Below are 17,033 nucleotides of genomic sequence, written 5' to 3' on the forward strand. Positions count from 1 at the left end.
CCGTTGTTCCATGAACTTCTCGTTGCAGCCCCGGACTTTTGCACACAAACCCGCCAAAGAGGCATTCGTGTTGACTCTGCTGACTGGGAAAGCAGCTCTCTGGGGAACAGCTGTGTGGGAGAACAAGGATCCATGCTGCGCCTCGTTCCTGACACTCACCGCTGAGATGAAACGAGTGTTCGACCGCGCGGTCGCGGGGAGAGAGGCGGCAAGGATGCTCGCGGAACTCAAACAGGAAGAGAGGTCGGTGTCTGAGTACTCAATTCAGTTCAGGATGGTTCAGTTCAGTTCGGTACAGTTCAGTTCTACGTCCTGGACCTGCCTCCGTCTTTGAATGGACTTGTGAACCTGGCGCTTCGAGTAGATGCACGACTGACCAGAAACGAACGTCGGACTCTACACAGCCGGGTTCCGGAGGGTATTGAGAGCCAGCGGTCCAGCGGCGGGAGCGCGGTCAGCCCTACCTACGATCACAAGCCCATGCAGGTGGGGCGAGCTCGGCTTTCCCGGAAGGAGAAGGAGAGGCGGAGATCCCAAGGTCTCTGCCTTTACTGCGAGGCCGCGGGACACTTCGCCTATAGTTGTCCGGTAAAAGGCCAAGCCCGGCAGTAAGTATGAGGCTACTGTCGGATGGGATCTCCGCCGAGAAGACCTCATCTACATCTACGCTCCTCCCGGTAAGAATAAGATGGTCAGTACACAAGCATGACTGTCAAGCACTGGTGGATTCTGGGGCAGAAGGTAACTTTATGGACCATTCATTTGCATGTAAACTTCAGATTCCCCTTTTACCCCTCACCAGTAGGATATTTGTACATGCACTCAACGGCCAAGACCTTCCCAGCATCTCCCTTATCACCGGACCAGTCACACTCACCACTTCAGGCAACCACACCGAGACACTTTCCTTATACATACTGGACTCTCCACTCGCACCTGTCATCTTAGGACACCCCTGGCTCATCAAACATAACCCAAGAATTGACTGGCAGCAGAAATCTGTGTTGGAGTGGAGTAGTAAATGTTCTGAGTCCTGTCTGGTGTCTGCTTGTTCGTCTGTTGCTGTCTCCATGTTTCAGGAGGAGGCAGTGGATTTATCAAACATGCCCGCAGAGTATCAAGACCTGAAGGAGGTGTTCAGTAAGTCTTGCGCTGCTTCTCTCCCTCCGCATCGTCCCTACGACTGTGGAATAGATTTATTGTCAGGTAAGTCTCCGCCTAAAGGCAAGTTATATTCGCTCTCTGTCCCGGAGAGGGAGGCTATGGAGAAATATATTTCTGATTCTCTAGCAACGAAGTTCAGAATCAGAATCAGAATCAGAAAGAGCTTTATTGCCAAGTGTGCTTGCACACACAAGGAATTTGTTTTGGTACTGAGGCTTCCAGTGGACATATACAAATACAAATACAAATACAACATGAAACATAATACTACAAATTATAAGAATAAAAATATAAATATATGAGAATAAAACTATCACAGTTGGGTTTAGTCAGAATAGACATTTTCAGATTTACAGATTATGAGCCTATTTACAGTGTTTTGAATATTATAAATAAATAAATCTACATATAAGTATCACCTGAGTTGTAGGATATTGCACTAAACAGTGGGAGTATTGCACTTACAGGCATATGCCTTGGGAGGAGTGTTAACTGTTCAGGAGGGAAATGGCCTGTGGGAAGAAACTGTTCCTGTGCCGAGATGTTCTTGTGGCCAGTGATCTGAGTCTCCGTCTTGACGGTAACAGTTCAAACAGATGGTGTCCAGGGTGAGTGGAGTCTGTGATGATTTTACCTGCTCTCTTCCTCACTCTGGAAGAGTACAGGTCCTGGAGGTTTGGCAGGGGGGCACCAATGATCCTCTCCGCAGTCCGGACTGTCTGTTGTAGTCTCCTGATGTCTGATTTGGTAGCTGAACCAAACCAGACAGTGATGGAAGCGCACAAGACCGACTCAATGACGGCTGAGTAGAACTGAATCAGCAGATCCTGTGGCAGGTTGAACTTCCTCAGCTGGCGAAGGAAGTACAGTCTCTGCTGGGCCTTTTTCACAGTGGAGTCAATGTGATTGTCCCACTTCAGGTCCTGAGAGATGATAGTGCCCAGGAACCTGAATGACTCCACTGCTTCCACAGTGCTGTTCATGATGGTGAGTGGGGGGAGTGCTGGGCTGTTCCTCCTGAAGTCCACGATCATCTCCACTGTTTTGAGCGTGTTCAGCTCAAGGTTGTTATAACTGCACCAGGCAGCCAGCTGTTCAACCTCCAGTCTGTAAGCAGACTCGTCACAGTTTTGGATGAGACCGATGACAGTGGTGTCGTCTGCAAATTTCAGGAGCTTGACAGTGGGGTCTTTAGAAGTGCAGTCATTAGTGTACAGCGAGAAGAGCAGTGGGGAGAGAACGCACCCTTGGGGGGCTCCGGTGCTGATTGTGAGTGTCTTGGATGTGTGTTTGCCCAGTCCCACTCGCTGCTGCCGGTCCGTCAGGAAGCTGGTGATCCACTGACAGATCGAGGATGGTATGGAGAGCTGGGTCAGTTTGGCTGTGAGAAGACCAGGCATGATGGTATTGAAGGCCGAACTGAAGTCCACAAAGAGGATCCTTGCATAAGTCCCTGGTCTGTCGAGATGTTGCAGGATATAATGCAGTCCCATGTTGACTGCATCCTCCACAGACCTATTTGCTCTGTAAGCAAACTGAAAGGGATCCAGCAAGGGTCCAGTGAGGTCCTTCAGGTGGGCCAGCACCAGTCTTTCAAACGACTTCATGACCAGATTAAGTCCAGTGATTTTGGGTTTTTTGGGGACAGGAATGATAGTGGAGCGTTTGAAGCAGCAGGGAACTTCACACTGCTCCAATGATCTGTTGAAGATCTGCGTGAAGACGGGGGCCAGTTGGTCAGCGCAGGCTTTTAAACAAGCAGATGAGATGCCGTCTGGGCCTGAGGCTTTCCTAGTCTTCTGTTTTTTGAAGACTCGGCTCACGTCCTCCACACAGACCTTAAGCTCAGGTTGGATGGCAGGAGGGGGGAGTGATAATTGGAGTGCAGGAGGTGATGGTGAAAGTGTGAAGTGCAGATCAGACCGGGTGTGTGATGTGAATGAGGGCTTTTCAAACCGGCAGTAAAATGAATTTAAATTGTCCGCCAGGTGTTGATTGTCCACAGATCGAGGGGATGGTGACTTGTAGTTGGTGATGTTCCTCAGGCCATTCCAGACTGATGATGGGTCGTTGGATGAAAACTGGTTTATCAGAGTAGTTCCTTTTAGCAACTCTGATCTCCTTTGTCAATCTGTTTCTGGCCTGGTTATACAAGATTTTACCCCCACTTCTGTAAGCATCCTCTTTGGCATGACGAAGGTGTTTGAGTTTCCCAGTAAACCATGGTTTATCATTAGTGAATGATAAGAATGTCCTGGTAGGAATGCATGTATCCTCACAGAAACTTATATATGATGTTACAGTATCTGTGAGCTCATCCAGATCATTGGTAGCAGCTTCAAAAACAGTCCAATCAGTGCAATCAAAGCAGGCCTGTAGATTCTGATCGCTTCATTAGTCCATCTTTTTACAGTCCTTATTCCAGGTTTAGCTGATTTCAGTTTCTGCCTGTAGGTCGGTATGAGATGAACCAAACAGTGATCAGAGAGCCCCAAAGCTGCCCGTGGGACGGAGTGATACGCATTTCTTATTGTGGTGTAACAGTGGTCCAGTATATTACTGTCTCTGGTGGGACATGTAACGTGCTGTCTGTATTTTGGTAGTTCACGGGAAATATTTGCTTTGTTAAAATCCCCAAGAATGATTAAAAGAGAGTCTGGGTACCTTTGTTCCGTTTCAGATATATTGTTCAGCCAGCTGTTGTAGCGCCGCGCTCACGCACGCGTCTGGAGGGATGTAAACATTCACGAGAATGAAAGAGGAAAATTCCCGAGGCGAGTAGAAGGGTTTACAGTTTATGAAATGTGCCTCTAAATTAGGAGAGCACATCTTCTTCAGTGTTGTTACATCTGAACACCAACTTTCGTTAATGTAGAAACACAATCCACCACCTCTCGTTTTCCCCGTTAGCTCCGCGATGCGATCCACTCGGAACAGCTGGAAGCCCGGCAGATGTATTGCATTGTCCGGTATGGCTTCACTCAGCCAGGTTTCAGTGAAGCACAAAGCAGCAGAGTTTAAAAAATCCTTGTTTGTGTGGGTGAGGAGAAGAAGTTCATCCGTTTTGTTAGGAAGGGATCGGAGATTCGCGAGATGAATACTGGGGAGTGCAGGCGCTCGCGGAGTTTAACCAGCGCGCCGGCTCGCTTCCTGCGTTTGCGTCTGAATGCGCGTTTGAACAACAACGCTGCACCTCCGACGAGAATGTCCAGCAAAACGTCCGAATAATCAAAAACTCTAGAAAAGGTTTCTGGTGTGTGTTTCCTAATGTCCAGTAGTTCGTCTTTGGTGAAACTGATAGGAAAAGAATGACTAAACGCAGAACAAACGAACAAAAACAACACAATAGCTGGAGAGCTCCACACCGAGGCAGCCATCCGAGGCGCCATCTTGGATTTGGACATCTAGCAACGAAGTTCATCCGCCCTTCCGCTTCTCCAGCGGGGGCGGGTTCTTTTTTGTGGGGAAGAAGGATGGATCTCTGCGACCTTGTATTACCGAGGGTTGAACAGCATCACGGTAAAGAATACCTATCCTTTGCCGTTGATGTCTTCAGCTTTCGAGAGGTTGCAGGGAGCGTCTATCTTCACTAAATTGGACTCAAGAAACGCTTGTCATTTGGTTCGCATTAGGGAGGGGGATGAATGGAAGACTGCTTTTAACACCCCTAGGGGGCACTTTGAATACTTGGTCATGCCTTTCGGGTTGTCCAACTCCCCAGCAGTCTTCCAGGGATTCGTCAACGACGTGCTGAGAGATATGGTTGATCAGTTCATATATGTCTACCTGGATGACATATTGATATTTTCATCTTCTCTCCAGGAACACGTTCAGCACGTCCGACGAGTGCTTCAGAGGTTGCTAGAGAATGGGCTTTTTGTCAAGGCGGAGAAATGCGTTTTTCATGAACAGTCTGTTCCGTTTTTAGGATTCATTGTGTCGACTGAGGGAATTCGCATGGATCCTGAGAGGGTTAAGGCTGTGGTGGATTGGCCAAGTCCAGAATCCCGTAAGACCCTACAGAGGTTTCTGGGGTTCACCATTTTTTACCGGCGGTTTATTCGCAATTTCAGCCAACTGGCCGCTCCTCTGACCTTGACCTCCCCCAGAACTACGTTCAGGTGGTCAGACGCTGCTGAGGCTCATTGCCCCTGATACATCACGTCAGTTCGTGGTGGAGGTCGATGCGTCAGAGGTGGGGGTAGGTGCAGTGATATCCCAGCGTTCTCCCACAGATGACAGGATGCATCCGTGCGCGTTTTTGTCACATCGCTTATCCCCTGCCGAACGTAATTATGACATTGGTAACCGAGAGTTGTTGGCAGTCAAGTTAGCGTTGGAGGAATGGTGTCACTGGTTAGAAGGGTCAGGGGTGCCTTTTATCGTCTGGACTGATCATAAGAATTTGGAATACATCAGAACTGCTAAAAGACTGAACTCCAGGCAGGCTCGGTGGGCACTTTTTTCCGGACGTTTTGATTTTACTGTCTCGTACCGCCCGGGTTCTAAAAACATCAAACCCGATTCTTTGTCGCACATTTTTGATCGCTCCGAACGCCCGTCAACTCCCGAGTGCATTTTGCCTGAGAATATATTCATCTCTACACTCTTATGGGAGGTCGAATCAAGGGTTATAAGGGCCCTAGAAGGGGTAACGCCTCCGCCCGGTGGCCCACCGAATCGTTTATTTGTGCCGGAGGGATTACGGTCTGACATTATTCAGTGGGGTCATTGCTCTAACGTGGCTTGTCATCCAGAAGTTAATCGCACTAGTTTTTTAGTCAAGCAACGGTTTTGGTGACCACTCATGGCTCGTGACATTCACAGTTTTGTTTTGGCTTGCTCGGTTTGTGCCACTGGTAAGACTTCCAATCGACCCCCAGATGGGTTACTTCAACCGCTGCCTGTCCCTTCGAGACCCTGGTCCCATATCGCTCTAGATTTTATCACCGCCCTCCCACCCTCCCAGGGTAACACGGTTGTTTTAACTGTGGTGGACCGATTCTCGAAGGCGGAACACTTTACTCCCTTACCCAAATTACCGTCACTTAAGGAGACAGCGTTGACAGTCATTGATCACGTCTTTCGCTTACATGGCCTCCCGATAGACGTGGTCTCTGACAGAGGACCCCAGTTTGTGTCCAACTTTTGGCGAGAGTTTTGTAGGCTACTGGGAGCGACTGTTAATCTGTCCTCAGGGTTTCATCCCCAGAGCAATGGCCAAACCGAGAGAGCCAACCAGGATTTGGAAAGGGTGTTGCGATGTTTGTTTGGTTTCCAAGAACCCTTCCTCATGGAGTCAACAACTGTCTATGGTGGAGTACACCCACAACACATTACCAGTGTCATCCACGGGTCTGTCTCCGTTTGAGTGTAGTTTAGGGTACCAGCCACCTATTTTTCCCAGTCTGGAGTCCGAGGTCGCGGTCCCTTACGCTCACACTTTCATCCAGAGGTGTCACCGCACGTGGACTAGAGCCCGTGAGACTCTACTCCAGGTGGGGGCACGCAGCAAGGCCAAGGCCGATCGCTACCGGTCGAAGCCTGCCGTATACATCGTCAGTCAAAAAGTGAGGCTTTCTACTAAGAACATTCCTCTCCGCTCCGTCTTGAATAAACTTGCTCCCAAATTTATTGGCCCGTTTACTGTCACCAAAATCATTAGTCCGGTGCCAGTCCGCCTCAACTTGCCTCCAGTGTACAGGAGGATTCATCCCGTCTTTCATGTATAAAAAATTAAACCCGTGTTTCACTCTCAAATTAATCCGCCAGTTCCGGTCGCCCCCCCCCCCGCGCGTCTCGTAGAAGGGGAACCCACTTATTCGGTCAACTGTATTCTGAACTCTAGGCGGAGGGGACGCAGATTCCAGTACTTGTAGGACTGGGAAGGTTACGGTCCGGAGGAGAGAAGTTGGGTACCTGCTGGAGACATCCTGGATCACTCCCTTATTGATGATTACAATCGACAGGTAGGGGAGCCTGGTACCGCCAGGAGGCGTTCCTAGGGAGGGGGGTCCTTTATCGTGATAGAAGCATCCATAAAGGTGCAGTCACTTTTACTATTGCTCAGCGAAATTTCCCCATACAGATTTCACAAATTCGCTGAACAACAGAACGCTGCTTGGTTTGAAAGTGACTTCTGAGTGACCTGCAAAGTCCCTTGAAGACAAGTAATTTCAATTGGCATCTCAATTCATCTTTGAAACACCTCGCGGGCAGCTGTCATCAAGTGCAGCTCCTATCTCTTTGAATGGAGAAACAGCAAATTCTCCAAAGTCGTTAACCAAGCTTACGATTAAATTTCATATTTGAAACCAGCAATGAAATTTGACAACAACTGTATCATAAATGTAGTTTCTTATTTTCTTAAATGCGTTAATAAAACTTGTACAGTCCTAAGCGCATGTCAGAACAGTGGCTCTTTCTATAGCAACCGAAGCTTCTAACGGCAGCTGCAGTGACGCGATGACTACCAATCGGCGATTGGCTCTTTTATTTAGAAGACGGGACTTATTCCGCCATTTTGCGCATTGCACTTTTTCCCGTTCATAGTATATATGAGTGCACTGTCTTTCTATATATAAAGTCTTTGGATGCGCTGTGCTTTATACTTCTCTATGCTGTTAACAACATACCTTTTTTGCCTGCTGAATTTTGTCTCAGTTTCACTAATGTGTCAAGTATCTTTCCTAATTTTGACATAGATGTAAATATCAGCTGTAACCATATACGAGAGTGCATAAAGTAGGCTACATATTAATGATGACGGCGTCCATAAAGGTGGGGTCACATAAGATGCTTATTTTGACAGGCACTTCTGTTTGTGCTGTGCTTTATACATTGTTACGCTATTGACAATAGATATTGTGCTAATGTGACCACCTTAGCACCATCGTAGGTTTGCGCCACTGGTCTGATGCTTCGCAGCTAACAAAAATATGTTTCTAAGAACGTTTTGCTAACATACCCATAAAGTTTTGACAACATATTTTTGAATGTTCTCATAATGTTCAAAACGTCTAGTTTTTAAAATGTTTTTCTTTCTTAGTTATGTGAATGTTAGAGAAAACTCTAAACCATCTGAAGTAGTAAGTTGTAAGGTTTGAAAAACAGACGGTCACGTATTTAGTTCTGTGTTTTGTCTTTGGGTTCTTGTTTAGTGGTCATGTGTTAGTCTTGTGGGTTTCTTATGTTTCTTGGTTAATTGTTCCCTGCGTGTTAATAGTCTTCCCAGGTGTTTCCCATTGACCACACCCTCTCGTTATCATGTTAGCTTATTTAAGCCTGTGTGTCTTGTGTAGTCCTGGTGAGTGCTTAATGTTTGTTAGCTGGTTGTTCTGTCCTGATCTTGTTTCTTGTACCTGAGTTTACATTTCTGTAGTTTCAGTTTGTATGTTTAATAAATGCTGCAAATGGATCACTTCAACCTCTTGTTCACTTCAACCGGCTGTGACAGAAGCACTCACCCAACAAAGGATCCGGCAGTTTTTTGCTCCCGCCAGGAGAAACGTCCAATGGATGAGAATGTGCGGGAGTTTTGTGAATTTTGCCAGGAGGTGGATATTGAGGACGCTGCTTTGAAAGACATGTTTGGTCGGGGAAACGACAAGTTCCTTTATTTACTTATGCCGCTTGATACCCCGCAATACACACTGGCACAGTATGTTGGCTTTGCCCTTTTCATAACCAACTCACCATTCAATGTGGGTTCGGTTCAAGGGGAGCCCCACAAGCTTACTTTATTCCCAAAACCTGTGATCGCGGCGGAGGAAGCTGTTCCCGAGATCGTGGGAGAGGAGGCTGTCCCCGAGATCGCGCCGGAGGAAGCTGTTCCCGAGATTGTGGCGGAGGAAGCTGTCTCCGAGATCGCGGCGGAGAAAGCTGTGCCTGAGATCGCGGCGGAGGAGGCTGTCCCTGAGATTGTGGTGGAGGAGGCCGTCCCTGAGATCGCGGCGGAGGAGGCTGTCCCTGAGATCGTGGTGGAGGAGGCCGTCCCTGTGTTCGCGGCGGAGGAGGCTGTCCCCGAGATTGCGGTGGAGGAGGCCGTCCCTGAGATCGCGGCGGAGGAGGCTGTCCCTGAGATGGCGGTGGAGGAGGCCGTCCCTGAGATCGCGGTGGAGGAGGCCGTCCCTGATGTCGCGGCGGAGGAGGCTGTCCCCGAGATCGCGGCGGAGGAGGCTGTCCCTGGATTCGTCACGGAGAGCGAGTCTGAGTCTGTTCTCGAGCATGCCGTGGAGTTCGCTTGCAGGTTTGTTCCCGAGCACGGCATAGAGGTCGCTCGAGAGTCGGTCTCGGAGCACGTCATGGAGGTCGCTCTCAGACTTGACCCGGAACAGGTGGTAGAGGGCGCCACTGAGTTTGTTCCTGAACTGCCTGCCCAGCCCTGGTTGCAGGCACAGTTTATTTCATTGTTTGTCCCTCCCACCTCCCTCTTGGACTCCCTCTGTGTCACCACCACCCGGGACTTATGTTTGTGGAGCGTCTGGTATCCGCTCCTTAGAGGGGGGATTCTGTCACGTATTTAGTTCTGTGTTTTGTCTTTGGGTTCTTGTTTAGTGGTCATGTGTTAGTCTTGTGGGTTTCTTATGTTTCTTGGTTAATTGTTCCCTGCGTGTTAATAGTCTTCCCAGGTGTTTCCCATTGACCACACCCTCTCGTTATCATGTTAGCTTATTTAAGCCTGTGTGTCTTGTGTAGTCTTGGTGAGTGCTTAATGTTTGTTAGCTGGTTGTTCTGTCCTGATCTTGTTTCTTGTACCTGAGTTTACGTTTCTGTAGTTTGAGTTTGTATGTTTAATAAATGCTGCAAATGGATCCTACTCTCTTGTTCACTTCAACCGGCTGTGACACAGACGTCCAACAAATTTTTTTTCAGATGTATAAATAAAGTTTTTTTTTTCTTCTATTGTCTTGATAACAAATAGCATAACTTCGAACGAATATTTGATTAACATTACTGGAAGAAGGTTTGAGAGAAACTTTGAGAGAACCTTGCCAGAATGTTAGCCATAGTTCTGTTTACTGTAAAATTTAACTGAATTGAGTGTGTACATAACCGTATTTAACACTGACAAGACAACTGTGTTCTGATCCTGCGTGAAACCGAGCGGTAAATATTCCGATGTCCATGAAATATATAGCCTGTAAATTAATTTACACAGCTTTACAACATTTTATTGCTTTCATTCTCATATGTTGGTACAGCTTTTTTTCACCTAACACTTGTCCTCAAAACTTCTTTAAATGTGTCATTCGCAGCTCTGATCTGACCACATTTTACCTCAGGCTAACCACAGTGAAAGCTGTCAGGTGAAAAAAAACAAAAAACAAACACGACAATGATGAATTTGTTTAATATCTGAGGGATATTAGGTGTTGTCACTGGCACAAACTTTGGGGTTACTTTTAATAACTTTATACTATGAGACATTAATCATGTCATGTATGAACATTCAAAAATGATGTAATAGTGTATATTTTTTTCAAACAAAGATATGCTTTCACAAAAAAGATTGCAGGATTACAGTTTATGTCCCTGCAAAAATAAGTCAATTACTAGAGCTCCGATTAAGTACACATTAGGAACCAATTAGCATTCTAAGCATAAGGGATTAGTATCTCAAACGATTAATCGTACGCTTATCAGGCTTCTTAAAATCACTTTGTCATAAATAATTTCACTGACCATTAGAGCAGATTATGCACACTTCCACTAGTACAGATCGCCAGCACACACACATTCTGTAGGCCTATGTTTGTCTATGTAGCAGCTGTGGTGTTAATGCATTTCATTTATTTTTGGTAATTTATTCATTGAGGGTACGTTTACACAACAATGATGTAAAAAAAAAAATGGAAAGCTTTTTCTTTGCCTTTTTCGCGTTCAGACGAAAACGTTGTCAAAATGATCCCGTTCACATGGATCTGCGAAAACAACTAAAAACTCTGTATTAGGCTGCCAGGCCGGTAGTTGGCGATATCACTTTGTAAAGAAACACCACGCGCCTGTAGACAGAACACGTAATCACACATTTGAGTTTTTGTAGTTTATACTGAGACAATAATGGTATCGTTTTAAAAAACTTTTAAACCTGTTATTCAGGGACCCAAAACGCTGTTGTCGTGTAAACGTACGGCAAAATGCATAATATTTTTTCTGTTCTTAATTGAAAACGGTGCCCCTTACATATAAGTATTAAATATAAAATAATCATTTTTAATATGTTATCAATTTATATTATAATTACTAATTGTGTATATTATTTTCAAAAGTAAATATTTTATTACAATGGTATACATTAATATAAAAAACAGGGAGTTCTTTCCCAGAACGGAATCATACCGCCAATTCAAACTGTATGCTAATTGTCAATCGTATTTGACGATAGTGGTCCTGACAGAAATATTATCACGTGCATATTTTCCCTTTACCTGTACAATTTTCAAGAAGTAAACATGAATGGTTTTATTGTATTTCAACATTAGGCAGAGCATTAAGAGTGATTCATCCATCCATCCATTCTACAATCCATTTGTCATGGTTGCAGGGATGCTGGAGCCTATTCCAGCATCTCGGGCCAAAGGCAGGGAATTAAGAGTTATAATTTTGTCATATTGATTCACAGGGTAATTTCCACTGATTGATCTCTGTCTTTTGAAAAATGTAGGCTCAGTGAACTCAGTCTCCTCATTCACACATGTGTAGACAGGCAATTAAAACATGTCGATTCAATGCTCTCTTGATAACCACTCTCAGGGAAGGCTCTATAACTCTCCTTAAGAGATCACATTAGCTACCCTTGCAATCAGATTGGTTTTCAATGCTTTTAGTGTAGGAATGAGACAAGCACCATGACATACACAAGTTTTCCAACATTGTGGCATGTCTTGTGTGTTTCACCTCTGCCAGTAGGTCTAATTGATTCCCGTTTTGTTTCACTCAATCAGGTACAGAAGGTTAAGAAAACCCTTTAGGGTTTCACTAACACTTTTGATAAATCACTTTTGTCATTTGTCTATACAGTTGTGTGAAAACAGAACTATACAGTTCTGTTTCTCAATGCCACTCATCACGACCCCAGAATGTTTTATATGTCTCCCTATTCAACACACTAAGAAACTGATGAGTTGAATCATCAATCTACAGTAGCCAAATCAAACACAGAACCATGTTTAGCATGCCTGTAGATAAAAAAGCATGTAGATAAACAATACATAAAAGCTCTAATCAAAGAATAATTTACTCTAATTCCAAGTTCGCGGTTGAGATAAAAAAAAGTTTGTAACGTTAGGTGTTTGTCGGATAACGTTAAGTATGAATGAACATTTAACAAACTGGTTTGCAGAGCCAAACAGCGTTGTCATTTGTTTACTTCCTTGCTACAACGTACAATTAACAATACAAACTATTACAAGAAAACACATGGACGAAAAATAAATCATACTTACAGGTTGTGGCCCGTAAACAACAGCTTCTGTTCTTAAAGTTGGAACTGCTCGATCTTTCAGCAGAAGCCGTTGTGCTAATCCTGCATTGAACTCGCCAAGATTGTGGAAGCTTTCCTCTGTAAAATGTGCAGCACATAGAGTGAGATTTGGGTCATAATTATGAGTAGGGGTGGGAATCTCTAGGCACCTCACGATTCGATTCGATTACGATTCAGAGGCCTGCGATTCGATTCAAAAGCGATTATCGATTATCTGAATCTTTTGTGTGTGTGTGTGTGTGTGTGAATATAAATACTTTGCTTTAAAAGTACAAAGTAATGACCCATAAATAATTAACGTACAATATATTTTATTAACATTGCAAAGAACCAACAGGAAAATAAATGTGTGCCTGAACTAGCAGCATACTTGTAGTAAATTAATAATATAACAACAACAGGTGTTCTGACGATTCATGCTACCCATCGAGATGTGCTACTTACTGGTTATGCGCATGTGCAGACTCATTTTTCTTCTGCTTACCACGCCCATAAATCTATGCATCCTTGCTGTGGAGACTTGTAGGAAACTTTGACAGGTCAGAGATGAATATTTGATGATCATTTTTACTTTTCACACCGTTTTAAAAATAAAAACAGTACATTATACTGTACTCTTAACTTCGAATTTTATTATAATTTTATTTCATATAATAATATCATTTTTACTTGTTATATCAAATGTGATAATTGCTAGTTCATTTAAAATATCCAAATATGCTCCCCATACACTTACCCTGATTAAAATGAAATAGCGATGTTATAATATTGTGAGATTTACACCATTATGGAAACAATAGAGAATGAATCAACATTATCTATGATCGATTTGCGTTTGGGTAGCATTTTTCGACAAGGCAGCAGAAATCGTCTGAACACCGGTACAGCCCAGAGCCATAGAGAGAAACGGCTCTGGTACAGCCGAGTGTTTTTCCTCCTCTGGGTGGAAACGTGTCATATGGCTTCTCATATTTGTCGTGTTGCCGAAATATTTTAGTTTTATTCTACAAAGCTTACAACTAGTGTGGCTCTTGTCCAGCTCCTTTCCCCCTTCAACTTCATAGAAGCCAAAATATTTCCACACGTCAGCTTTTAACGAGGAGGGTGTTTGGATTTCGCGCTCAGCCATCGCGTCTCTGTTATGTGCGCACGCCACAGACATCTTGGCACTGCACTTCCGCGCTTCAGAGTTCCGTCTTTTGCGTTCCGTCAATATTACGTCATTATAAATAGGCTACATATCTAAAAAAAAATATTTTTTTTTTTTGAAAATCGATTTTTGACGTTTGTGAATCGATTCAGAATCGTCCACGTCCGCATCGCGATGCATCTAAGAATCGATTTTTTCCCCCACCCCTAATTATGAGGGGCCGAGTTAAAAATAAATTTTAACCATTGATCCCTAACTCCCCCGTCCCTACGAAGGCTGAACAAAGTGGACCTGAAATCCGGATGAAAATAACAGCGTTTCGACGGCATTGCAACAACAACACTCCAGCCTACTATACCACGACAACTCTTCTCCAAAGCAATATAAAATGGCCTCGCCCCCCTTATTTAGTATTCTCGGAGGAGGGGTTTATTGGGGTTAGTGATGTCAGCAACCCTGGAGGAATGTCGTGTAATCCCTACCGGCCGTTTGCTGTAGTCCTTAGAAATTGATTTCTTTAAAAGCAAATATCTCCCTTTGTTTTGAACTTTGAGCGTTGTAACTTTGCCAATGTTGTTTATGCTCAAACAGCAACATTACACACTACCTAAAGTTAGAAAAGTGAAATTGTGTTTTACCACCCCTTTAACTCAACCTGCTTGCAATCACATCATTCTCTATAGAGCTCAGCTGATTGGTTCCTGCTGTATCAGTAATGAACTCAATGCTCAACTTTCAAAATTGTGTTAGCAGTTGCAGCACGGTTTCAGAAACCCTCCACCTTCTCCAGCTCCACCTGTAAAGGTCTGGTACGAATAATTAATGTATGCTATATTGTACAGCAGCAGTATGTTGTGTATGTATTGGCAGTAGCAGCAGAAGCAATAACCAACAGCAGCAGCGTAGCAGATCTATTCCGCCAAGACCAAACATATTAACATTATCATATCCATTACCATGCACCAAACACTCAGAGAGTTGTCATGACAGAACTAAACATTCAGATAGGTGGGTCCCCAGGACTGAAGTTGAGAAACACTAATATAAACTATTTTACTTGTGGAAACTATGTGGAAACATTGCTAATTTGTTATAAAGTACTTGGACCTTAAAAAAAACAAAGGATGCAAATTAAACTTGACTCATCCAGATCCTAATCTCACAATTTCATACATTTTTGCATTTATCTTTGAGTATATTTATATTGATGTTTGAATTGTATTGGGCTTTTAAACTGTCTTTGCAACACTGAAGTAAAGGTGAATGTGGCCTGTGGGACTTTGGCGAGTTGCACATTAAAATCAAGAGGTGATTTGTGAAATAGTTCTGGGAGCATATGAACCTGTCTCTGCCAAGTGGAAACCTGGTGATCACAGGGCTTTTTATTGGGGTTAACAACATGGTTCTTCTAATGCCCTTCATGCCTTTACATCTGAACATTAGAGCATTTTATTATTTCATCTCCAGGGTGGCATACAAAAAGGTGTTGTATGTGGGACCCGGAGACACAAGATGAATCTATTATAGAGATCTGTTATATGGGCCATCTCAAGGGAAATAGCACATCATGCTTTGTTTGCGGCACAATTATACAATGTGCTTTTACTCAATTTCTTTTGCACCACTGCATGTCTGATTACATGCTTAACCAGAATTACCCAGTAGCCTCTGAAGACTCTAAGCCAACGGAGTGAGCTGTCACTGCAACTCCACTCTGGTTTTTATCTTGTTGTTCAGTCTTTCCTGCTTTTTGAAGTCATTTGGTAAAAATCAATTTTAAAGCCACTAAGCCTTCAATTCAAGAGAATTCCATAACAACAATGGAATCCTATGTTTCGACTAAAGGCAAGACCTAAAGTTCACCTTTACTCTCGGCAGTTATGGTGTCTGCCAATGTGAGGATTGGCATGTTAGAGTCACGTGACAGTTGCTGCAAAAACGGTTCCAGATGGCTCCCTTTATACAGAGCTAAGGGACAGTGACTGTTTTCTCAGGATGGGCAGATCATAAAGTACATTCAAACAGGCCTGTATGAGCAGAGTATGCTCATCTACATTAACCTTCCCCCTCTGTGATAAGAACTCAACCTCCTCAGATCAGCTGATGGTAGTGCAATCCATTATGTGTCTGTATGTGCAACAATTGAACAGATAGGCTGTCCGTCACATCTCATTAAGCAGGAGATTATATGTGACCATATGTTTCAGTGTAGCAAGGCTCTCAATTTGTACAATTTGTTGTCAAATTGTTGCTGTTACAAAATCGTAGAAGACCTAATGATGCACTACAATGGTTGATTATATTTTACAAGACAGAATGAGTTCACGTCACAACTTCCTAATCCTTGAATTATCTCACCATTTGTGCTATTGCAAAGTGATAGGCAATTTATAGCTTTCAATTTAAACAGTAGCTTCAGTATAGCTATCATCAAAATATGTTTTTCCAATAACAAGCTACTTTTCCAATAAAGCAAGGCTACATCGCTATTTTTGTTGAATCAACACGCACTCTTATTGAACCCTCATATAAATCAGTTTGTTCAGTTTAAAAAACAATCAGTGAATTGCTATTTGAAATGAATGGACTGATTCAGAGTTCATATGCAGCACCTCGTAGTTCAATTATGGTGAATTGATTTGTTCAAAATGATAATGGTAAAGAACAATTCACCATCCATATGCAGCATTTTTTGTAGCAAATATTTATTTAAATGATCCTGTTTATGTCACGGTTCATAAACCCTGTTTCCTTCTTGTCTCGTGTTTCTGTTGTTGTGTGTGTGCTGATTAGGTGGGCGTGCCAGCCAGTTAGCAATCATCAGCGATCACTCATCACTCCCGTCAACAGCTGCAGCTCATCTCATCATGTGTATGCAGGTCCTTCTAAAAAAATTAGCATATTGTGATAAAGTTCATTATTTTCCATAATGTAATGATAAAAAAAATTTAATGATTTAGATTCATTGCACACCAACTGAAATATTTCAGGTCTTTTATTGTTTTAATACTGATGATTTTGACATACAGCTCATGAAAACCCAAAATTCCTATCTCAAAAAATTAGCATATTTCATCCGACCAATAAAACAAGTGTTTTTAATACAAAAAAAGGTCAACCTTCAAATAATTATGTTCAGTTATGCACTCAATACTTGGTCGGGAATCCTTTTGCAGAAATGACTGCTTCAATGCGGCGTGGCATGGAGGCAATCAGCCTGTGGCATTGCTGAGG

This window comes from Siphateles boraxobius, unplaced genomic scaffold (assembly GCF_051911475.1).
Source record: "Siphateles boraxobius isolate OS27281-9 unplaced genomic scaffold, OSU_SipBor_1 46, whole genome shotgun sequence".
NCBI classification, from domain to species: Eukaryota; Metazoa; Chordata; class Actinopteri; order Cypriniformes; family Leuciscidae; genus Siphateles; species Siphateles boraxobius.